The sequence below is a fragment of the Schistocerca gregaria genome, unplaced genomic scaffold (assembly GCF_023897955.1).
Source record: "Schistocerca gregaria isolate iqSchGreg1 unplaced genomic scaffold, iqSchGreg1.2 ptg000395l, whole genome shotgun sequence".
Taxonomy (NCBI): Eukaryota; Metazoa; Arthropoda; class Insecta; order Orthoptera; family Acrididae; genus Schistocerca; species Schistocerca gregaria.
Genome location: NW_026061834.1, coordinates 534,980 through 556,953, shown reverse-complemented (window position 1 = coordinate 556,953; position 21,974 = coordinate 534,980). Strand labels below are relative to the sequence as shown.

The 21,974-nt window shown below is 50.2% G+C and overlaps 28 non-coding genes across 28 annotated transcripts; all 28 read right to left on the bottom strand.

Annotated features, from left to right (window-relative positions):
• Positions 1-537: 537 nt before the first annotated feature.
• On the bottom strand, positions 538-619 carry Trnas-uga (transfer RNA serine (anticodon UGA)). The gene has a single exon. It is a non-coding gene; the product is annotated as a tRNA-Ser (tRNA).
• A 927-nt stretch (positions 620-1,546) lies between these two features.
• On the bottom strand, positions 1,547-1,619 carry Trnak-uuu (transfer RNA lysine (anticodon UUU)). Its single transcript has one exon. It is a non-coding gene; the product is annotated as a tRNA-Lys (tRNA).
• Positions 1,620-2,157: 538 nt separating this feature from the next.
• On the bottom strand, positions 2,158-2,230 carry Trnaf-gaa (transfer RNA phenylalanine (anticodon GAA)). The gene has a single exon. It is a non-coding gene; the product is annotated as a tRNA-Phe (tRNA).
• A 579-nt stretch (positions 2,231-2,809) lies between these two features.
• Positions 2,810-2,891, bottom strand: Trnas-uga (transfer RNA serine (anticodon UGA)). Its single transcript has one exon. It is a non-coding gene; the product is annotated as a tRNA-Ser (tRNA).
• Positions 2,892-3,818: 927 nt separating this feature from the next.
• Trnak-uuu (transfer RNA lysine (anticodon UUU)) lies at positions 3,819-3,891 on the bottom strand. Its single transcript has one exon. It is a non-coding gene; the product is annotated as a tRNA-Lys (tRNA).
• A 538-nt stretch (positions 3,892-4,429) lies between these two features.
• Positions 4,430-4,502, bottom strand: Trnaf-gaa (transfer RNA phenylalanine (anticodon GAA)). The gene has a single exon. It is a non-coding gene; the product is annotated as a tRNA-Phe (tRNA).
• A 579-nt stretch (positions 4,503-5,081) lies between these two features.
• Trnas-uga (transfer RNA serine (anticodon UGA)) lies at positions 5,082-5,163 on the bottom strand. The gene has a single exon. It is a non-coding gene; the product is annotated as a tRNA-Ser (tRNA).
• A 927-nt stretch (positions 5,164-6,090) lies between these two features.
• Trnak-uuu (transfer RNA lysine (anticodon UUU)) lies at positions 6,091-6,163 on the bottom strand. The gene has a single exon. It is a non-coding gene; the product is annotated as a tRNA-Lys (tRNA).
• Positions 6,164-6,701: 538 nt separating this feature from the next.
• On the bottom strand, positions 6,702-6,774 carry Trnaf-gaa (transfer RNA phenylalanine (anticodon GAA)). The gene has a single exon. It is a non-coding gene; the product is annotated as a tRNA-Phe (tRNA).
• Positions 6,775-7,353: 579 nt separating this feature from the next.
• On the bottom strand, positions 7,354-7,435 carry Trnas-uga (transfer RNA serine (anticodon UGA)). Its single transcript has one exon. It is a non-coding gene; the product is annotated as a tRNA-Ser (tRNA).
• A 927-nt stretch (positions 7,436-8,362) lies between these two features.
• Trnak-uuu (transfer RNA lysine (anticodon UUU)) lies at positions 8,363-8,435 on the bottom strand. The gene has a single exon. It is a non-coding gene; the product is annotated as a tRNA-Lys (tRNA).
• A 538-nt stretch (positions 8,436-8,973) lies between these two features.
• Trnaf-gaa (transfer RNA phenylalanine (anticodon GAA)) lies at positions 8,974-9,046 on the bottom strand. Its single transcript has one exon. It is a non-coding gene; the product is annotated as a tRNA-Phe (tRNA).
• Positions 9,047-9,625: 579 nt separating this feature from the next.
• Trnas-uga (transfer RNA serine (anticodon UGA)) lies at positions 9,626-9,707 on the bottom strand. The gene has a single exon. It is a non-coding gene; the product is annotated as a tRNA-Ser (tRNA).
• Positions 9,708-10,634: 927 nt separating this feature from the next.
• Positions 10,635-10,707, bottom strand: Trnak-uuu (transfer RNA lysine (anticodon UUU)). Its single transcript has one exon. It is a non-coding gene; the product is annotated as a tRNA-Lys (tRNA).
• A 538-nt stretch (positions 10,708-11,245) lies between these two features.
• On the bottom strand, positions 11,246-11,318 carry Trnaf-gaa (transfer RNA phenylalanine (anticodon GAA)). The gene has a single exon. It is a non-coding gene; the product is annotated as a tRNA-Phe (tRNA).
• Positions 11,319-11,897: 579 nt separating this feature from the next.
• Trnas-uga (transfer RNA serine (anticodon UGA)) lies at positions 11,898-11,979 on the bottom strand. Its single transcript has one exon. It is a non-coding gene; the product is annotated as a tRNA-Ser (tRNA).
• A 927-nt stretch (positions 11,980-12,906) lies between these two features.
• On the bottom strand, positions 12,907-12,979 carry Trnak-uuu (transfer RNA lysine (anticodon UUU)). Its single transcript has one exon. It is a non-coding gene; the product is annotated as a tRNA-Lys (tRNA).
• A 538-nt stretch (positions 12,980-13,517) lies between these two features.
• Trnaf-gaa (transfer RNA phenylalanine (anticodon GAA)) lies at positions 13,518-13,590 on the bottom strand. Its single transcript has one exon. It is a non-coding gene; the product is annotated as a tRNA-Phe (tRNA).
• Positions 13,591-14,169: 579 nt separating this feature from the next.
• Trnas-uga (transfer RNA serine (anticodon UGA)) lies at positions 14,170-14,251 on the bottom strand. The gene has a single exon. It is a non-coding gene; the product is annotated as a tRNA-Ser (tRNA).
• Positions 14,252-15,178: 927 nt separating this feature from the next.
• Positions 15,179-15,251, bottom strand: Trnak-uuu (transfer RNA lysine (anticodon UUU)). Its single transcript has one exon. It is a non-coding gene; the product is annotated as a tRNA-Lys (tRNA).
• Positions 15,252-15,789: 538 nt separating this feature from the next.
• On the bottom strand, positions 15,790-15,862 carry Trnaf-gaa (transfer RNA phenylalanine (anticodon GAA)). Its single transcript has one exon. It is a non-coding gene; the product is annotated as a tRNA-Phe (tRNA).
• Positions 15,863-16,441: 579 nt separating this feature from the next.
• Positions 16,442-16,523, bottom strand: Trnas-uga (transfer RNA serine (anticodon UGA)). Its single transcript has one exon. It is a non-coding gene; the product is annotated as a tRNA-Ser (tRNA).
• A 927-nt stretch (positions 16,524-17,450) lies between these two features.
• Trnak-uuu (transfer RNA lysine (anticodon UUU)) lies at positions 17,451-17,523 on the bottom strand. The gene has a single exon. It is a non-coding gene; the product is annotated as a tRNA-Lys (tRNA).
• Positions 17,524-18,061: 538 nt separating this feature from the next.
• On the bottom strand, positions 18,062-18,134 carry Trnaf-gaa (transfer RNA phenylalanine (anticodon GAA)). The gene has a single exon. It is a non-coding gene; the product is annotated as a tRNA-Phe (tRNA).
• Positions 18,135-18,713: 579 nt separating this feature from the next.
• On the bottom strand, positions 18,714-18,795 carry Trnas-uga (transfer RNA serine (anticodon UGA)). Its single transcript has one exon. It is a non-coding gene; the product is annotated as a tRNA-Ser (tRNA).
• Positions 18,796-19,722: 927 nt separating this feature from the next.
• Trnak-uuu (transfer RNA lysine (anticodon UUU)) lies at positions 19,723-19,795 on the bottom strand. The gene has a single exon. It is a non-coding gene; the product is annotated as a tRNA-Lys (tRNA).
• Positions 19,796-20,333: 538 nt separating this feature from the next.
• On the bottom strand, positions 20,334-20,406 carry Trnaf-gaa (transfer RNA phenylalanine (anticodon GAA)). The gene has a single exon. It is a non-coding gene; the product is annotated as a tRNA-Phe (tRNA).
• A 579-nt stretch (positions 20,407-20,985) lies between these two features.
• Trnas-uga (transfer RNA serine (anticodon UGA)) lies at positions 20,986-21,067 on the bottom strand. The gene has a single exon. It is a non-coding gene; the product is annotated as a tRNA-Ser (tRNA).
• Positions 21,068-21,974: the final 907 nt, after the last annotated feature.

Genomic DNA, 21,974 nt, shown 5'->3' with positions numbered 1-21,974 from the left:
ATTTCACAGTCATCTTCGTCTGAAAGAACACAGGGACGCCGAAAGGCGAACAGCAGATGCAGTAAAGTACCACACACATTTCTTCTGCTTCCATCGTCGTAACTAGCAAACATGTCGACTCGATTCATGTAATATTGACTTCGCTGACGCTAGAAAAGCTGTGCTATATCGATGCCACGTGCAACTAGTGTGCAGAGAACGAGGCAGAGGAAGGAGTGAGCCTCTCCAAAGTGTGTGAGGCAGTATCTAGCAGATACACGCGGTAAAACATTTGACTTGCGTTTGCTCATTAATTGCTACACGTCATCGTCTGCAAGCTAAAATAATCACATCTGCACTGCCCAGAGAGGCGACACTTGCACTGACACCTGGTGGACGGTTGTGAGACGAGGAGATGAGCTGTGGCTTCTGGGCACGACTGTAGCGCTGCACCCTGGAGCCAAGAACACTGCACCTTGCTGGCGGCCCACGTGTTTAGTAGTGACGCAACTGCTAGGATGCAGCTGAACGTCCATCTTCTGGGAGCGAGAAAATTTCCGCAGTCGGCAGGACTCGAAGCTACGCTCCCAGAGGGAATCTGATTTCAAGTCAGACGCCTTAACCACTCGGCCACGACTGCACGTCTCAGAAGCGTCTCTCGACAACTGAAACTCCCACCTTTGCAAGCAATCTCATGGCAGAAGGCAGCATGGGCTTACTCTTTTCTGTAGTGATTCCACTGCCAGCACATTAGACGTTACGAAAGTGTATTAATTTTCGCCCCGACAGGGACTAGAACCCAGGACCCTTTGGTTGAAAACCTAACGCTCTACCGACTGAGCTATCCGCACCCACGCACGAGCATTGTCATACAGCTGCGTCGTGTGCGAGTGATTCGCATGTCGTAATTGCTGGCTTATGGCTCCAATGGCGACTTCACCGACTTCCCACTGACGCGCCGCTGACGCTAGTTTTCTGGCGTCTTAAGGGATGGACATACTTGCAAGTAGCTGCGAGATCATTGAAAAGAAACGCGGCGCCATTGCTTTTGCCGCACTCGACTGATTGAATTGCAATTCTTAAAAAGGAATGAACCTTCACTCTGTCCAACAATTTCAAGCACGTGTGTGTACTCACGAACTCGGCGAAGGCGCGAGAAAATGACGGGGGCGCACTCGTGGGCCTGCGACGGCTTCCTGCAGTCACATCGTCAGTGCGAGGTGGACCGGTAGGCACAGGAAGCAGCGGCCGTCGTGAAACTCAGCATTCTTAAACGGAAATTTTCGTCTTGTTTAGAATGGCGTCATTGGTTTGCACGCTCATTCATGCGTGTGAAAATATTTGCTGCTCTTTACGCAGAATCGCACGCAGCCGGCGGGATTCGAAACTACTTTCGAGTCAGACGCCTTAACCACTCGGCCACGGCTGCCCCGAACGCAGCGTTCTCCCGACACGTGCAAATTGAACCGTTTAAAGCACTGTGGTGTCAGAAAACGGCGTTGCTGCATTCTTTTCCGTAGTGTTTCCACCACTACCAGAGGCAACGCTACCAAATTATTAAAATTTCCGCCCGAACAGGGACTTGAATCCTGGACCCTTAGGTTAAAAGCCTAATGCTCTACCGACTGAGCTATCCGGGCTCACAACGCCTTATGAAACATCTCACGATGCACAACGACACATTGACTCATGTCCTTTACTGTTGTGCAATCGCTGCATGGAGCTGTTAGTAGTTAAACGTCGCCTGAATGCTGTCTGCAAACTTATCGCGCAAAGCTCGTAACAGACCATCGAACAATGTTGACACACGATGCAAAAACAAACTGCAGCAGTCGTTACGTCTCATACGTTGGAGTAGAGGATTTACGTGTTTTGTCGACACTCATCGGGCAATTGGAAAATTCACAAGCACTTCGAATGCAATGTTTCCCACGTTTTCGCTCATTTCACGGTTCCGCTTGATACGTTCTTCACCTCCTGGCACAAAACAGGGAACGCAGTCAGTAGGACGTTTTTTTTATTTTCTTACTTCTCAGAGAGTTGCCTACTGCGTTCCTCTTATGGCAAGCACTAGACAACCAGAACAGTTACAGAAGGGAGTCATGTCCGTTCTCGGCTGTAGTTACATTATCACAAAGTCAGAGCAATTCCATTGGCGTCGGCTTCAAAACGAAGCCGTGCCGAAACCCGGGATCGAACCAGGGACCTTTAGATCTTCAGTCTAACGCTCTCCCAACTGAGCTATTTCGGCTGACGCACAGCGCCCCTCTTTTGCACGTCTGCCCCGTTGCCAATTTCACAGTCATCTTCGTCTGAAAGAACACAGGGACGCCGAAAGGCGAACAGCAGATGCAGTAAAGTACCACACACATTTCTTCTGCTTCCATCGTCGTAACTAGCAAACATGTCGACTCGATTCATGTAATATTGACTTCGCTGACGCTAGAAAAGCTGTGCTATATCGATGCCACGTGCAACTAGTGTGCAGAGAACGAGGCAGAGGAAGGAGTGAGCCTCTCCAAAGTGTGTGAGGCAGTATCTAGCAGATACACGCGGTAAAACATTTGACTTGCGTTTGCTCATTAATTGCTACACGTCATCGTCTGCAAGCTAAAATAATCACATCTGCACTGCCCAGAGAGGCGACACTTGCACTGACACCTGGTGGACGGTTGTGAGACGAGGAGATGAGCTGTGGCTTCTGGGCACGACTGTAGCGCTGCACCCTGGAGCCAAGAACACTGCACCTTGCTGGCGGCCCACGTGTTTAGTAGTGACGCAACTGCTAGGATGCAGCTGAACGTCCATCTTCTGGGAGCGAGAAAATTTCCGCAGTCGGCAGGACTCGAACCTACGCTCCCAGAGGGAATCTGATTTCAAGTCAGACGCCTTAACCACTCGGCCACGACTGCACGTCTCAGAAGCGTCTCTCGACAACTGAAACTCCCACCTTTGCAAGCAATCTCATGGCAGAAGGCAGCATGGGCTTACTCTTTTCTGTAGTGATTCCACTGCCAGCACATTAGACGTTACGAAAGTGTATTAATTTTCGCCCCGACAGGGACTAGAACCCAGGACCCTTTGGTTGAAAACCTAACGCTCTACCGACTGAGCTATCCGCACCCACGCACGAGCATTGTCATACAGCTGCGTCGTGTGCGAGTGATTCGCATGTCGTAATTGCTGGCTTATGGCTCCAATGGCGACTTCACCGACTTCCCACTGACGCGCCGCTGACGCTAGTTTTCTGGCGTCTTAAGGGATGGACATACTTGCAAGTAGCTGCGAGATCATTGAAAAGAAACGCGGCGCCATTGCTTTTGCCGCACTCGACTGATTGAATTGCAATTCTTAAAAAGGAATGAACCTTCACTCTGTCCAACAATTTCAAGCACGTGTGTGTACTCACGAACTCGGCGAAGGCGCGAGAAAATGACGGGGGCGCACTCGTGGGCCTGCGACGGCTTCCTGCAGTCACATCGTCAGTGCGAGGTGGACCGGTAGGCACAGGAAGCAGCGGCCGTCGTGAAACTCAGCATTCTTAAACGGAAATTTTCGTCTTGTTTAGAATGGCGTCATTGGTTTGCACGCTCATTCATGCGTGTGAAAATATTTGCTGCTCTTTACGCAGAATCGCACGCAGCCGGCGGGATTCGAAACTACTTTCGAGTCAGACGCCTTAACCACTCGGCCACGGCTGCCCCGAACGCAGCGTTCTCCCGACACGTGCAAATTGAACCGTTTAAAGCACTGTGGTGTCAGAAAACGGCGTTGCTGCATTCTTTTCCGTAGTGTTTCCACCACTACCAGAGGCAACGCTACCAAATTATTAAAATTTCCGCCCGAACAGGGACTTGAATCCTGGACCCTTAGGTTAAAAGCCTAATGCTCTACCGACTGAGCTATCCGGGCTCACAACGCCTTATGAAACATCTCACGATGCACAACGACACATTGACTCATGTCCTTTACTGTTGTGCAATCGCTGCATGGAGCTGTTAGTAGTTAAACGTCGCCTGAATGCTGTCTGCAAACTTATCGCGCAAAGCTCGTAACAGACCATCGAACAATGTTGACACACGATGCAAAAACAAACTGCAGCAGTCGTTACGTCTCATACGTTGGAGTAGAGGATTTACGTGTTTTGTCGACACTCATCGGGCAATTGGAAAATTCACAAGCACTTCGAATGCAATGTTTCCCACGTTTTCGCTCATTTCACGGTTCCGCTTGATACGTTCTTCACCTCCTGGCACAAAACAGGGAACGCAGTCAGTAGGACGTTTTTTTTATTTTCTTACTTCTCAGAGAGTTGCCTACTGCGTTCCTCTTATGGCAAGCACTAGACAACCAGAACAGTTACAGAAGGGAGTCATGTCCGTTCTCGGCTGTAGTTACATTATCACAAAGTCAGAGCAATTCCATTGGCGTCGGCTTCAAAACGAAGCCGTGCCGAAACCCGGGATCGAACCAGGGACCTTTAGATCTTCAGTCTAACGCTCTCCCAACTGAGCTATTTCGGCTGACGCACAGCGCCCCTCTTTTGCACGTCTGCCCCGTTGCCAATTTCACAGTCATCTTCGTCTGAAAGAACACAGGGACGCCGAAAGGCGAACAGCAGATGCAGTAAAGTACCACACACATTTCTTCTGCTTCCATCGTCGTAACTAGCAAACATGTCGACTCGATTCATGTAATATTGACTTCGCTGACGCTAGAAAAGCTGTGCTATATCGATGCCACGTGCAACTAGTGTGCAGAGAACGAGGCAGAGGAAGGAGTGAGCCTCTCCAAAGTGTGTGAGGCAGTATCTAGCAGATACACGCGGTAAAACATTTGACTTGCGTTTGCTCATTAATTGCTACACGTCATCGTCTGCAAGCTAAAATAATCACATCTGCACTGCCCAGAGAGGCGACACTTGCACTGACACCTGGTGGACGGTTGTGAGACGAGGAGATGAGCTGTGGCTTCTGGGCACGACTGTAGCGCTGCACCCTGGAGCCAAGAACACTGCACCTTGCTGGCGGCCCACGTGTTTAGTAGTGACGCAACTGCTAGGATGCAGCTGAACGTCCATCTTCTGGGAGCGAGAAAATTTCCGCAGTCGGCAGGACTCGAACCTACGCTCCCAGAGGGAATCTGATTTCAAGTCAGACGCCTTAACCACTCGGCCACGACTGCACGTCTCAGAAGCGTCTCTCGACAACTGAAACTCCCACCTTTGCAAGCAATCTCATGGCAGAAGGCAGCATGGGCTTACTCTTTTCTGTAGTGATTCCACTGCCAGCACATTAGACGTTACGAAAGTGTATTAATTTTCGCCCCGACAGGGACTAGAACCCAGGACCCTTTGGTTGAAAACCTAACGCTCTACCGACTGAGCTATCCGCACCCACGCACGAGCATTGTCATACAGCTGCGTCGTGTGCGAGTGATTCGCATGTCGTAATTGCTGGCTTATGGCTCCAATGGCGACTTCACCGACTTCCCACTGACGCGCCGCTGACGCTAGTTTTCGGGCGTCTTAAGGGATGGACATACTTGCAAGTAGCTGCGAGATCATTGAAAAGAAACGCGGCGCCATTGCTTTTGCCGCACTCGACTGATTGAATTGCAATTCTTAAAAAGGAATGAACCTTCACTCTGTCCAACAATTTCAAGCACGTGTGTGTACTCACGAACTCGGCGAAGGCGCGAGAAAATGACGGGGGCGCACTCGTGGGCCTGCGACGGCTTCCTGCAGTCACATCGTCAGTGCGAGGTGGACCGGTAGGCACAGGAAGCAGCGGCCGTCGTGAAACTCAGCATTCTTAAACGGAAATTTTCGTCTTGTTTAGAATGGCGTCATTGGTTTGCACGCTCATTCATGCGTGTGAAAATATTTGCTGCTCTTTACGCAGAATCGCACGCAGCCGGCGGGATTCGAAACTACTTTCGAGTCAGACGCCTTAACCACTCGGCCACGGCTGCCCCGAACGCAGCGTTCTCCCGACACGTGCAAATTGAACCGTTTAAAGCACTGTGGTGTCAGAAAACGGCGTTGCTGCATTCTTTTCCGTAGTGTTTCCACCACTACCAGAGGCAACGCTACCAAATTATTAAAATTTCCGCCCGAACAGGGACTTGAATCCTGGACCCTTAGGTTAAAAGCCTAATGCTCTACCGACTGAGCTATCCGGGCTCACAACGCCTTATGAAACATCTCACGATGCACAACGACACATTGACTCATGTCCTTTACTGTTGTGCAATCGCTGCATGGAGCTGTTAGTAGTTAAACGTCGCCTGAATGCTGTCTGCAAACTTATCGCGCAAAGCTCGTAACAGACCATCGAACAATGTTGACACACGATGCAAAAACAAACTGCAGCAGTCGTTACGTCTCATACGTTGGAGTAGAGGATTTACGTGTTTTGTCGACACTCATCGGGCAATTGGAAAATTCACAAGCACTTCGAATGCAATGTTTCCCACGTTTTCGCTCATTTCACGGTTCCGCTTGATACGTTCTTCACCTCCTGGCACAAAACAGGGAACGCAGTCAGTAGGACGTTTTTTTTATTTTCTTACTTCTCAGAGAGTTGCCTACTGCGTTCCTCTTATGGCAAGCACTAGACAACCAGAACAGTTACAGAAGGGAGTCATGTCCGTTCTCGGCTGTAGTTACATTATCACAAAGTCAGAGCAATTCCATTGGCGTCGGCTTCAAAACGAAGCCGTGCCGAAACCCGGGATCGAACCAGGGACCTTTAGATCTTCAGTCTAACGCTCTCCCAACTGAGCTATTTCGGCTGACGCACAGCGCCCCTCTTTTGCACGTCTGCCCCGTTGCCAATTTCACAGTCATCTTCGTCTGAAAGAACACAGGGACGCCGAAAGGCGAACAGCAGATGCAGTAAAGTACCACACACATTTCTTCTGCTTCCATCGTCGTAACTAGCAAACATGTCGACTCGATTCATGTAATATTGACTTCGCTGACGCTAGAAAAGCTGTGCTATATCGATGCCACGTGCAACTAGTGTGCAGAGAACGAGGCAGAGGAAGGAGTGAGCCTCTCCAAAGTGTGTGAGGCAGTATCTAGCAGATACACGCGGTAAAACATTTGACTTGCGTTTGCTCATTAATTGCTACACGTCATCGTCTGCAAGCTAAAATAATCACATCTGCACTGCCCAGAGAGGCGACACTTGCACTGACACCTGGTGGACGGTTGTGAGACGAGGAGATGAGCTGTGGCTTCTGGGCACGACTGTAGCGCTGCACCCTGGAGCCAAGAACACTGCACCTTGCTGGCGGCCCACGTGGTTAGTAGTGACGCAACTGCTAGGATGCAGCTGAACGTCCATCTTCTGGGAGCGAGAAAATTTCCGCAGTCGGCAGGACTCGAAGCTACGCTCCCAGAGGGAATCTGATTTCAAGTCAGACGCCTTAACCACTCGGCCACGACTGCACGTCTCAGAAGCGTCTCTCGACAACTGAAACTCCCACCTTTGCAAGCAATCTCATGGCAGAAGGCAGCATGGGCTTACTCTTTTCTGTAGTGATTCCACTGCCAGCACATTAGACGTTACGAAAGTGTATTAATTTTCGCCCCGACAGGGACTAGAACCCAGGACCCTTTGGTTGAAAACCTAACGCTCTACCGACTGAGCTATCCGCACCCACGCACGAGCATTGTCATACAGCTGCGTCGTGTGCGAGTGATTCGCATGTCGTAATTGCTGGCTTATGGCTCCAATGGCGACTTCACCGACTTCCCACTGACGCGCCGCTGACGCTAGTTTTCTGGCGTCTTAAGGGATGGACATACTTGCAAGTAGCTGCGAGATCATTGAAAAGAAACGCGGCGCCATTGCTTTTGCCGCACTCGACTGATTGAATTGCAATTCTTAAAAAGGAATGAACCTTCACTCTGTCCAACAATTTCAAGCACGTGTGTGTACTCACGAACTCGGTGAAGGCGCGAGAAAATGACGGGGGCGCACTCGTGGGCCTGCGACGGCTTCCTGCAGTCACATCGTCAGTGCGAGGTGGACCGGTAGGCACAGGAAGCAGCGGCCGTCGTGAAACTCAGCATTCTTAAACGGAAATTTTCGTCTTGTTTAGAATGGCGTCATTGGTTTGCACGCTCATTCATGCGTGTGAAAATATTTGCTGCTCTTTACGCAGAATCGCACGCAGCCGGCGGGATTCGAAACTACTTTCGAGTCAGACGCCTTAACCACTCGGCCACGGCTGCCCCGAACGCAGCGTTCTCCCGACACGTGCAAATTGAACCGTTTAAAGCACTGTGGTGTCAGAAAACGGCGTTGCTGCATTCTTTTCCGTAGTGTTTCCACCACTACCAGAGGCAACGCTACCAAATTATTAAAATTTCCGCCCGAACAGGGACTTGAATCCTGGACCCTTAGGTTAAAAGCCTAATGCTCTACCGACTGAGCTATCCGGGCTCACAACGCCTTATGAAACATCTCACGATGCACAACGACACATTGACTCATGTCCTTTACTGTTGTGCAATCGCTGCATGGAGCTGTTAGTAGTTAAACGTCGCCTGAATGCTGTCTGCAAACTTATCGCGCAAAGCTCGTAACAGACCATCGAACAATGTTGACACACGATGCAAAAACAAACTGCAGCAGTCGTTACGTCTCATACGTTGGAGTAGAGGATTTACGTGTTTTGTCGACACTCATCGGGCAATTGGAAAATTCACAAGCACTTCGAATGCAATGTTTCCCACGTTTTCGCTCATTTCACGGTTCCGCTTGATACGTTCTTCACCTCCTGGCACAAAACAGGGAACGCAGTCAGTAGGACGTTTTTTTTATTTTCTTACTTCTCAGAGAGTTGCCTACTGCGTTCCTCTTATGGCAAGCACTAGACAACCAGAACAGTTACAGAAGGGAGTCATGTCCGTTCTCGGCTGTAGTTACATTATCACAAAGTCAGAGCAATTCCATTGGCGTCGGCTTCAAAACGAAGCCGTGCCGAAACCCGGGATCGAACCAGGGACCTTTAGATCTTCAGTCTAACGCTCTCCCAACTGAGCTATTTCGGCTGACGCACAGCGCCCCTCTTTTGCACGTCTGCCCCGTTGCCAATTTCACAGTCATCTTCGTCTGAAAGAACACAGGGACGCCGAAAGGCGAACAGCAGATGCAGTAAAGTACCACACACATTTCTTCTGCTTCCATCGTCGTAACTAGCAAACATGTCGACTCGATTCATGTAATATTGACTTCGCTGACGCTAGAAAAGCTGTGCTATATCGATGCCACGTGCAACTAGTGTGCAGAGAACGAGGCAGAGGAAGGAGTGAGCCTCTCCAAAGTGTGTGAGGCAGTATCTAGCAGATACACGCGGTAAAACATTTGACTTGCGTTTGCTCATTAATTGCTACACGTCATCGTCTGCAAGCTAAAATAATCACATCTGCACTGCCCAGAGAGGCGACACTTGCACTGACACCTGGTGGACGGTTGTGAGACGAGGAGATGAGCTGTGGCTTCTGGGCACGACTGTAGCGCTGCACCCTGGAGCCAAGAACACTGCACCTTGCTGGCGGCCCACGTGTTTAGTAGTGACGCAACTGCTAGGATGCAGCTGAACGTCCATCTTCTGGGAGCGAGAAAATTTCCGCAGTCGGCAGGACTCGAACCTACGCTCCCAGAGGGAATCTGATTTCAAGTCAGACGCCTTAACCACTCGGCCACGACTGCACGTCTCAGAAGCGTCTCTCGACAACTGAAACTCCCACCTTTGCAAGCAATCTCATGGCAGAAGGCAGCATGGGCTTACTCTTTTCTGTAGTGATTCCACTGCCAGCACATTAGACGTTACGAAAGTGTATTAATTTTCGCCCCGACAGGGACTAGAACCCAGGACCCTTTGGTTGAAAACCTAACGCTCTACCGACTGAGCTATCCGCACCCACGCACGAGCATTGTCATACAGCTGCGTCGTGTGCGAGTGATTCGCATGTCGTAATTGCTGGCTTATGGCTCCAATGGCGACTTCACCGACTTCCCACTGACGCGCCGCTGACGCTAGTTTTCTGGCGTCTTAAGGGATGGACATACTTGCAAGTAGCTGCGAGATCATTGAAAAGAAACGCGGCGCCATTGCTTTTGCCGCACTCGACTGATTGAATTGCAATTCTTAAAAAGGAATGAACCTTCACTCTGTCCAACAATTTCAAGCACGTGTGTGTACTCACGAACTCGGCGAAGGCGCGAGAAAATGACGGGGGCGCACTCGTGGGCCTGCGACGGCTTCCTGCAGTCACATCGTCAGTGCGAGGTGGACCGGTAGGCACAGGAAGCAGCGGCCGTCGTGAAACTCAGCATTCTTAAACGGAAATTTTCGTCTTGTTTAGAATGGCGTCATTGGTTTGCACGCTCATTCATGCGTGTGAAAATATTTGCTGCTCTTTACGCAGAATCGCACGCAGCCGGCGGGATTCGAAACTACTTTCGAGTCAGACGCCTTAACCACTCGGCCACGGCTGCCCCGAACGCAGCGTTCTCCCGACACGTGCAAATTGAACCGTTTAAAGCACTGTGGTGTCAGAAAACGGCGTTGCTGCATTCTTTTCCGTAGTGTTTCCACCACTACCAGAGGCAACGCTACCAAATTATTAAAATTTCCGCCCGAACAGGGACTTGAATCCTGGACCCTTAGGTTAAAAGCCTAATGCTCTACCGACTGAGCTATCCGGGCTCACAACGCCTTATGAAACATCTCACGATGCACAACGACACATTGACTCATGTCCTTTACTGTTGTGCAATCGCTGCATGGAGCTGTTAGTAGTTAAACGTCGCCTGAATGCTGTCTGCAAACTTATCGCGCAAAGCTCGTAACAGACCATCGAACAATGTTGACACACGATGCAAAAACAAACTGCAGCAGTCGTTACGTCTCATACGTTGGAGTAGAGGATTTACGTGTTTTGTCGACACTCATCGGGCAATTGGAAAATTCACAAGCACTTCGAATGCAATGTTTCCCACGTTTTCGCTCATTTCACGGTTCCGCTTGATACGTTCTTCACCTCCTGGCACAAAACAGGGAACGCAGTCAGTAGGACGTTTTTTTTATTTTCTTACTTCTCAGAGAGTTGCCTACTGCGTTCCTCTTATGGCAAGCACTAGACAACCAGAACAGTTACAGAAGGGAGTCATGTCCGTTCTCGGCTGTAGTTACATTATCACAAAGTCAGAGCAATTCCATTGGCGTCGGCTTCAAAACGAAGCCGTGCCGAAACCCGGGATCGAACCAGGGACCTTTAGATCTTCAGTCTAACGCTCTCCCAACTGAGCTATTTCGGCTGACGCACAGCGCCCCTCTTTTGCACGTCTGCCCCGTTGCCAATTTCACAGTCATCTTCGTCTGAAAGAACACAGGGACGCCGAAAGGCGAACAGCAGATGCAGTAAAGTACCACACACATTTCTTCTGCTTCCATCGTCGTAACTAGCAAACATGTCGACTCGATTCATGTAATATTGACTTCGCTGACGCTAGAAAAGCTGTGCTATATCGATGCCACGTGCAACTAGTGTGCAGAGAACGAGGCAGAGGAAGGAGTGAGCCTCTCCAAAGTGTGTGAGGCAGTATCTAGCAGATACACGCGGTAAAACATTTGACTTGCGTTTGCTCATTAATTGCTACACGTCATCGTCTGCAAGCTAAAATAATCACATCTGCACTGCCCAGAGAGGCGACACTTGCACTGACACCTGGTGGACGGTTGTGAGACGAGGAGATGAGCTGTGGCTTCTGGGCACGACTGTAGCGCTGCACCCTGGAGCCAAGAACACTGCACCTTGCTGGCGGCCCACGTGTTTAGTAGTGACGCAACTGCTAGGATGCAGCTGAACGTCCATCTTCTGGGAGCGAGAAAATTTCCGCAGTCGGCAGGACTCGAACCTACGCTCCCAGAGGGAATCTGATTTCAAGTCAGACGCCTTAACCACTCGGCCACGACTGCACGTCTCAGAAGCGTCTCTCGACAACTGAAACTCCCACCTTTGCAAGCAATCTCATGGCAGAAGGCAGCATGGGCTCACTCTTTTCTGTAGTGATTCCACTGCCAGCACATTAGACGTTACGAAAGTGTATTAATTTTCGCCCCGACAGGGACTAGAACCCAGGACCCTTTGGTTGAAAACCTAACGCTCTACCGACTGAGCTATCCGCACCCACGCACGAGCATTGTCATACAGCTGCGTCGTGTGCGAGTGATTCGCATGTCGTAATTGCTGGCTTATGGCTCCAATGGCGACTTCACCGACTTCCCACTGACGCGCCGCTGACGCTAGTTTTCTGGCGTCTTAAGGGATGGACATACTTGCAAGTAGCTGCGAGATCATTGAAAAGAAACGCGGCGCCATTGCTTTTGCCGCACTCGACTGATTGAATTGCAATTCTTAAAAAGGAATGAACCTTCACTCTGTCCAACAATTTCAAGCACGTGTGTGTACTCACGAACTCGGCGAAGGCGCGAGAAAATGACGGGGGCGCACTCGTGGGCCTGCGACGGCTTCCTGCAGTCACATCGTCAGTGCGAGGTGGACCGGTAGGCACAGGAAGCAGCGGCCGTCGTGAAACTCAGCATTCTTAAACGGAAATTTTCGTCTTGTTTAGAATGGCGTCATTGGTTTGCACGCTCATTCATGCGTGTGAAAATATTTGCTGCTCTTTACGCAGAATCGCACGCAGCCGGCGGGATTCGAAACTACTTTCGAGTCAGACGCCTTAACCACTCGGCCACGGCTGCCCCGAACGCAGCGTTCTCCCGACACGTGCAAATTGAACCGTTTAAAGCACTGTGGTGTCAGAAAACGGCGTTGCTGCATTCTTTTCCGTAGTGTTTCCACCACTACCAGAGGCAACGCTACCAAATTATTAAAATTTCCGCCCGAACAGGGACTTGAATCCTGGACCCTTAGGTTAAAAGCCTAATGCTCTACCGACTGAGCTATCCGGGCTCACAACGCCTTATGAAACATCTCACGATGCACAACGACACATTGACTCATGTCCTTTACTGTTGTGCAATCGCTGCATGGAGCTGTTAGTAGTTAAACGTCGCCTGAATGCTGTCTGCAAACTTATCGCGCAAAGCTCGTAACAGACCATCGAACAATGTTGACACACGATGCAAAAACAAACTGCAGCAGTCGTTACGTCTCATACGTTGGAGTAGAGGATTTACGTGTTTTGTCGACACTCATCGGGCAATTGGAAAATTCACAAGCACTTCGAATGCAATGTTTCCCACGTTTTCGCTCATTTCACGGTTCCGCTTGATACGTTCTTCACCTCCTGGCACAAAACAGGGAACGCAGTCAGTAGGACGTTTTTTTTATTTTCTTACTTCTCAGAGAGTTGCCTACTGCGTTCCTCTTATGGCAAGCACTAGACAACCAGAACAGTTACAGAAGGGAGTCATGTCCGTTCTCGGCTGTAGTTACATTATCACAAAGTCAGAGCAATTCCATTGGCGTCGGCTTCAAAACGAAGCCGTGCCGAAACCCGGGATCGAACCAGGGACCTTTAGATCTTCAGTCTAACGCTCTCCCAACTGAGCTATTTCGGCTGACGCACAGCGCCCCTCTTTTGCACGTCTGCCCCGTTGCCAATTTCACAGTCATCTTCGTCTGAAAGAACACAGGGACGCCGAAAGGCGAACAGCAGATGCAGTAAAGTACCACACACATTTCTTCTGCTTCCATCGTCGTAACTAGCAAACATGTCGACTCGATTCATGTAATATTGACTTCGCTGACGCTAGAAAAGCTGTGCTATATCGATGCCACGTGCAACTAGTGTGCAGAGAACGAGGCAGAGGAAGGAGTGAGCCTCTCCAAAGTGTGTGAGGCAGTATCTAGCAGATACACGCGGTAAAACATTTGACTTGCGTTTGCTCATTAATTGCTACACGTCATCGTCTGCAAGCTAAAATAATCACATCTGCACTGCCCAGAGAGGCGACACTTGCACTGACACCTGGTGGACGGTTGTGAGACGAGGAGATGAGCTGTGGCTTCTGGGCACGACTGTAGCGCTGCACCCTGGAGCCAAGAACACTGCACCTTGCTGGCGGCCCACGTGTTTAGTAGTGACGCAACTGCTAGGATGCAGCTGAACGTCCATCTTCTGGGAGCGAGAAAATTTCCGCAGTCGGCAGGACTCGAACCTACGCTCCCAGAGGGAATCTGATTTCAAGTCAGACGCCTTAACCATTCGGCCACGACTGCACGTCTCAGAAGCGTCTCTCGACAACTGAAACTCCCACCTTTGCAAGCAATCTCATGGCAGAAGGCAGCATGGGCTTACTCTTTTCTGTAGTGATTCCACTGCCAGCACATTAGACGTTACGAAAGTGTATTAATTTTCGCCCCGACAGGGACTAGAACCCAGGACCCTTTGGTTGAAAACCTAACGCTCTACCGACTGAGCTATCCGCACCCACGCACGAGCATTGTCATACAGCTGCGTCGTGTGCGAGTGATTCGCATGTCGTAATTGCTGGCTTATGGCTCCAATGGCGACTTCACCGACTTCCCACTGACGCGCCGCTGACGCTAGTTTTCTGGCGTCTTAAGGGATGGACATACTTGCAAGTAGCTGCGAGATCATTGAAAAGAAACGCGGCGCCATTGCTTTTGCCGCACTCGACTGATTGAATTGCAATTCTTAAAAAGGAATGAACCTTCACTCTGTCCAACAATTTCAAGCACGTGTGTGTACTCACGAACTCGGCGAAGGCGCGAGAAAATGACGGGGGCGCACTCGTGGGCCTGCGACGGCTTCCTGCAGTCACATCGTCAGTGCGAGGTGGACCGGTAGGCACAGGAAGCAGCGGCCGTCGTGAAACTCAGCATTCTTAAACGGAAATTTTCGTCTTGTTTAGAATGGCGTCATTGGTTTGCACGCTCATTCATGCGTGTGAAAATATTTGCTGCTCTTTACGCAGAATCGCACGCAGCCGGCGGGATTCGAAACTACTTTCGAGTCAGACGCCTTAACCACTCGGCCACGGCTGCCCCGAACGCAGCGTTCTCCCGACACGTGCAAATTGAACCGTTTAAAGCACTGTGGTGTCAGAAAACGGCGTTGCTGCATTCTTTTCCGTAGTGTTTCCACCACTACCAGAGGCAACGCTACCAAATTATTAAAATTTCCGCCCGAACAGGGACTTGAATCCTGGACCCTTAGGTTAAAAGCCTAATGCTCTACCGACTGAGCTATCCGGGCTCACAACGCCTTATGAAACATCTCACGATGCACAACGACACATTGACTCATGTCCTTTACTGTTGTGCAATCGCTGCATGGAGCTGTTAGTAGTTAAACGTCGCCTGAATGCTGTCTGCAAACTTATCGCGCAAAGCTCGTAACAGACCATCGAACAATGTTGACACACGATGCAAAAACAAACTGCAGCAGTCGTTACGTCTCATACGTTGGAGTAGAGGATTTACGTGTTTTGTCGACACTCATCGGGCAATTGGAAAATTCACAAGCACTTCGAATGCAATGTTTCCCACGTTTTCGCTCATTTCACGGTTCCGCTTGATACGTTCTTCACCTCCTGGCACAAAACAGGGAACGCAGTCAGTAGGACGTTTTTTTTATTTTCTTACTTCTCAGAGAGTTGCCTACTGCGTTCCTCTTATGGCAAGCACTAGACAACCAGAACAGTTACAGAAGGGAGTCATGTCCGTTCTCGGCTGTAGTTACATTATCACAAAGTCAGAGCAATTCCATTGGCGTCGGCTTCAAAACGAAGCCGTGCCGAAACCCGGGATCGAACCAGGGACCTTTAGATCTTCAGTCTAACGCTCTCCCAACTGAGCTATTTCGGCTGACGCACAGCGCCCCTCTTTTGCACGTCTGCCCCGTTGCCAATTTCACAGTCATCTTCGTCTGAAAGAACACAGGGACGCCGAAAGGCGAACAGCAGATGCAGTAAAGTACCACACACATTTCTTCTGCTTCCATCGTCGTAACTAGCAAACATGTCGACTCGATTCATGTAATATTGACTTCGCTGACGCTAGAAAAGCTGTGCTATATCGATGCCACGTGCAACTAGTGTGCAGAGAACGAGGCAGAGGAAGGAGTGAGCCTCTCCAAAGTGTGTGAGGCAGTATCTAGCAGATACACGCGGTAAAACATTTGACTTGCGTTTGCTCATTAATTGCTACACGTCATCGTCTGCAAGCTAAAATAATCACATCTGCACTGCCCAGAGAGGCGACACTTGCACTGACACCTGGTGGACGGTTGTGAGACGAGGAGATGAGCTGTGGCTTCTGGGCACGACTGTAGCGCTGCACCCTGGAGCCAAGAACACTGCACCTTGCTGGCGGCCCACGTGTTTAGTAGTGACGCAACTGCTAGGATGCAGCTGAACGTCCATCTTCTGGGAGCGAGAAAATTTCCGCAGTCGGCAGGACTCGAACCTACGCTCCCAGAGGGAATCTGATTTCAAGTCAGACGCCTTAACCACTCGGCCACGACTGCACGTCTCAGAAGCGTCTCTCGACAACTGAAACTCCCACCTTTGCAAGCAATCTCATGGCAGAAGGCAGCATGGGCTTACTCTTTTCTGTAGTGATTCCACTGCCAGCACATTAGACGTTACGAAAGTGTATTAATTTTCGCCCCGACAGGGACTAGAACCCAGGACCCTTTGGTTGAAAACCTAACGCTCTACCGACTGAGCTATCCGCACCCACGCACGAGCATTGTCATACAGCTGCGTCGTGTGCGAGTGATTCGCATGTCGTAATTGCTGGCTTATGGCTCCAATGGCGACTTCACCGACTTCCCACTGACGCGCCGCTGACGCTAGTTTTCGGGCGTCTTAAGGGATGGACATACTTGCAAGTAGCTGCGAGATCATTGAAAAGAAACGCGGCGCCATTGCTTTTGCCGCACTCGACTGATTGAATTGCAATTCTTAAAAAGGAATGAACCTTCACTCTGTCCAACAATTTCAAGCACGTGTGTGTACTCACGAACTCGGCGAAGGCGCGAGAAAATGACGGGGGCGCACTCGTGGGCCTGCGACGGCTTCCTGCAGTCACATCGTCAGTGCGAGGTGGACCGGTAGGCACAGGAAGCAGCGGCCGTCGTGAAACTCAGCATTCTTAAACGGAAATTTTCGTCTTGTTTAGAATGGCGTCATTGGTTTGCACGCTCATTCATGCGTGTGAAAATATTTGCTGCTCTTTACGCAGAATCGCACGCAGCCGGCGGGATTCGAAACTACTTTCGAGTCAGACGCCTTAACCACTCGGCCACGGCTGCCCCGAACGCAGCGTTCTCCCGACACGTGCAAATTGAACCGTTTAAAGCACTGTGGTGTCAGAAAACGGCGTTGCTGCATTCTTTTCCGTAGTGTTTCCACCACTACCAGAGGCAACGCTACCAAATTATTAAAATTTCCGCCCGAACAGGGACTTGAATCCTGGACCCTTAGGTTAAAAGCCTAATGCTCTACCGACTGAGCTATCCGGGCTCACAACGCCTTATGAAACATCTCACGATGCACAACGACACATTGACTCATGTCCTTTACTGTTGTGCAATCGCTGCATGGAGCTGTTAGTAGTTAAACGTCGCCTGAATGCTGTCTGCAAACTTATCGCGCAAAGCTCGTAACAGACCATCGAACAATGTTGACACACGATGCAAAAACAAACTGCAGCAGTCGTTACGTCTCATACGTTGGAGTAGAGGATTTACGTGTTTTGTCGACACTCATCGGGCAATTGGAAAATTCACAAGCACTTCGAATGCAATGTTTCCCACGTTTTCGCTCATTTCACGGTTCCGCTTGATACGTTCTTCACCTCCTGGCACAAAACAGGGAACGCAGTCAGTAGGACGTTTTTTTTATTTTCTTACTTCTCAGAGAGTTGCCTACTGCGTTCCTCTTATGGCAAGCACTAGACAACCAGAACAGTTACAGAAGGGAGTCATGTCCGTTCTCGGCTGTAGTTACATTATCACAAAGTCAGAGCAATTCCATTGGCGTCGGCTTCAAAACGAAGCCGTGCCGAAACCCGGGATCGAACCAGGGACCTTTAGATCTTCAGTCTAACGCTCTCCCAACTGAGCTATTTCGGCTGACGCACAGCGCCCCTCTTTTGCACGTCTGCCCCGTTGCCAATTTCACAGTCATCTTCGTCTGAAAGAACACAGGGACGCCGAAAGGCGAACAGCAGATGCAGTAAAGTACCACACACATTTCTTCTGCTTCCATCGTCGTAACTAGCAAACATGTCGACTCGATTCATGTAATATTGACTTCGCTGACGCTAGAAAAGCTGTGCTATATCGATGCCACGTGCAACTAGTGTGCAGAGAACGAGGCAGAGGAAGGAGTGAGCCTCTCCAAAGTGTGTGAGGCAGTATCTAGCAGATACACGCGGTAAAACATTTGACTTGCGTTTGCTCATTAATTGCTACACGTCATCGTCTGCAAGCTAAAATAATCACATCTGCACTGCCCAGAGAGGCGACACTTGCACTGACACCTGGTGGACGGTTGTGAGACGAGGAGATGAGCTGTGGCTTCTGGGCACGACTGTAGCGCTGCACCCTGGAGCCAAGAACACTGCACCTTGCTGGCGGCCCACGTGTTTAGTAGTGACGCAACTGCTAGGATGCAGCTGAACGTCCATCTTCTGGGAGCGAGAAAATTTCCGCAGTCAGCAGGACTCGAACCTACGCTCCCAGAGGGAATCTGATTTCAAGTCAGACGCCTTAACCACTCGGCCACGACTGCACGTCTCAGAAGCGTCTCTCGACAACTGAAACTCCCACCTTTGCAAGCAATCTCATGGCAGAAGGCAGCATGGGCTTACTCTTTTCTGTAGTGATTCCACTGCCAGCACATTAGACGTTACGAAAGTGTATTAATTTTCGCCCCGACAGGGACTAGAACCCAGGACCCTTTGGTTGAAAACCTAACGCTCTACCGACTGAGCTATCCGCACCCACGCACGAGCATTGTCATACAGCTGCGTCGTGTGCGAGTGATTCGCATGTCGTAATTGCTGGCTTATGGCTCCAATGGCGACTTCACCGACTTCCCACTGACGCGCCGCTGACGCTAGTTTTCGGGCGTCTTAAGGGATGGACATACTTGCAAGTAGCTGCGAGATCATTGAAAAGAAACGCGGCGCCATTGCTTTTGCCGCACTCGACTGATTGAATTGCAATTCTTAAAAAGGAATGAACCTTCACTCTGTCCAACAATTTCAAGCACGTGTGTGTACTCACGAACTCGGCGAAGGCGCGAGAAAATGACGGGGGCGCACTCGTGGGCCTGCGACGGCTTCCTGCAGTCACATCGTCAGTGCGAGGTGGACCGGTAGGCACAGGAAGCAGCGGCCGTCGTGAAACTCAGCATTCTTAAACGGAAATTTTCGTCTTGTTTAGAATGGCGTCATTGGTTTGCACGCTCATTCATGCGTGTGAAAATATTTGCTGCTCTTTACGCAGAATCGCACGCAGCCGGCGGGATTCGAAACTACTTTCGAGTCAGACGCCTTAACCACTCGGCCACGGCTGCCCCGAACGCAGCGTTCTCCCGACACGTGCAAATTGAACCGTTTAAAGCACTGTGGTGTCAGAAAACGGCGTTGCTGCATTCTTTTCCGTAGTGTTTCCACCACTACCAGAGGCAACGCTACCAAATTATTAAAATTTCCGCCCGAACAGGGACTTGAATCCTGGACCCTTAGGTTAAAAGCCTAATGCTCTACCGACTGAGCTATCCGGGCTCACAACGCCTTATGAAACATCTCACGATGCACAACGACACATTGACTCATGTCCTTTACTGTTGTGCAATCGCTGCATGGAGCTGTTAGTAGTTAAACGTCGCCTGAATGCTGTCTGCAAACTTATCGCGCAAAGCTCGTAACAGACCATCGAACAATGTTGACACACGATGCAAAAACAAACTGCAGCAGTCGTTACGTCTCATACGTTGGAGTAGAGGATTTACGTGTTTTGTCGACACTCATCGGGCAATTGGAAAATTCACAAGCACTTCGAATGCAATGTTTCCCACGTTTTCGCTCATTTCACGGTTCCGCTTGATACGTTCTTCACCTCCTGGCACAAAACAGGGAACGCAGTCAGTAGGACGTTTTTTTTATTTTCTTACTTCTCAGAGAGTTGCCTACTGCGTTCCTCTTATGGCAAGCACTAGACAACCAGAACAGTTACAGAAGGGAGTCATGTCCGTTCTCGGCTGTAGTTACATTATCACAAAGTCAGAGCAATTCCATTGGCGTCGGCTTCAAAACGAAGCCGTGCCGAAACCCGGGATCGAACCAGGGACCTTTAGATCTTCAGTCTAACGCTCTCCCAACTGAGCTATTTCGGCTGACGCACAGCGCCCCTCTTTTGCACGTCTGCCCCGTTGCCAATTTCACAGTCATCTTCGTCTGAAAGAACACAGGGACGCCGAAAGGCGAACAGCAGATGCAGTAAAGTACCACACACATTTCTTCTGCTTCCATCGTCGTAACTAGCAAACATGTCGACTCGATTCATGTAATATTGACTTCGCTGACGCTAGAAAAGCTGTGCTATATCGATGCCACGTGCAACTAGTGTGCAGAGAACGAGGCAGAGGAAGGAGTGAGCCTCTCCAAAGTGTGTGAGGCAGTATCTAGCAGATACACGCGGTAAAACATTTGACTTGCGTTTGCTCATTAATTGCTACACGTCATCGTCTGCAAGCTAAAATAATCACATCTGCACTGCCCAGAGAGGCGACACTTGCACTGACACCTGGTGGACGGTTGTGAGACGAGGAGATGAGCTGTGGCTTCTGGGCACGACTGTAGCGCTGCACCCTGGAGCCAAGAACACTGCACCTTGCTGGCGGCCCACGTGTTTAGTAGTGACGCAACTGCTAGGATGCAGCTGAACGTCCATCTTCTGGGAGCGAGAAAATTTCCGCAGTCGGCAGGACTCGAACCTACGCTCCCAGAGGGAATCTGATTTCAAGTCAGACGCCTTAACCACTCGGCCACGACTGCACGTCTCAGAAGCGTCTCTCGACAACTGAAACTCCCACCTTTGCAAGCAATCTCATGGCAGAAGGCAGCATGGGCTTACTCTTTTCTGTAGTGATTCCACTGCCAGCACATTAGACGTTACGAAAGTGTATTAATTTTCGCCCCGACAGGGACTAGAACCCAGGACCCTTTGGTTGAAAACCTAACGCTCTACCGACTGAGCTATCCGCACCCACGCACGAGCATTGTCATACAGCTGCGTCGTGTGCGAGTGATTCGCATGTCGTAATTGCTGGCTTATGGCTCCAATGGCGACTTCACCGACTTCCCACTGACGCGCCGCTGACGCTAGTTTTCTGGCGTCTTAAGGGATGGACATACTTGCAAGTAGCTGCGAGATCATTGAAAAGAAACGCGGCGCCATTGCTTTTGCCGCACTCGACTGATTGAATTGCAATTCTTAAAAAGGAATGAACCTTCACTCTGTCCAACAATTTCAAGCACGTGTGTGTACTCACGAACTCGGCGAAGGCGCGAGAAAATGACGGGGGCGCACTCGTGGGCCTGCGACGGCTTCCTGCAGTCACATCGTCAGTGCGAGGTGGACCGGTAGGCACAGGAAGCAGCGGCCGTCGTGAAACTCAGCATTCTTAAACGGAAATTTTCGTCTTGTTTAGAATGGCGTCATTGGTTTGCACGCTCATTCATGCGTGTGAAAATATTTGCTGCTCTTTACGCAGAATCGCACGCAGCCGGCGGGATTCGAAACTACTTTCGAGTCAGACGCCTTAACCACTCGGCCACGGCTGCCCCGAACGCAGCGTTCTCCCGACACGTGCAAATTGAACCGTTTAAAGCACTGTGGTGTCAGAAAACGGCGTTGCTGCATTCTTTTCCGTAGTGTTTCCACCACTACCAGAGGCAACGC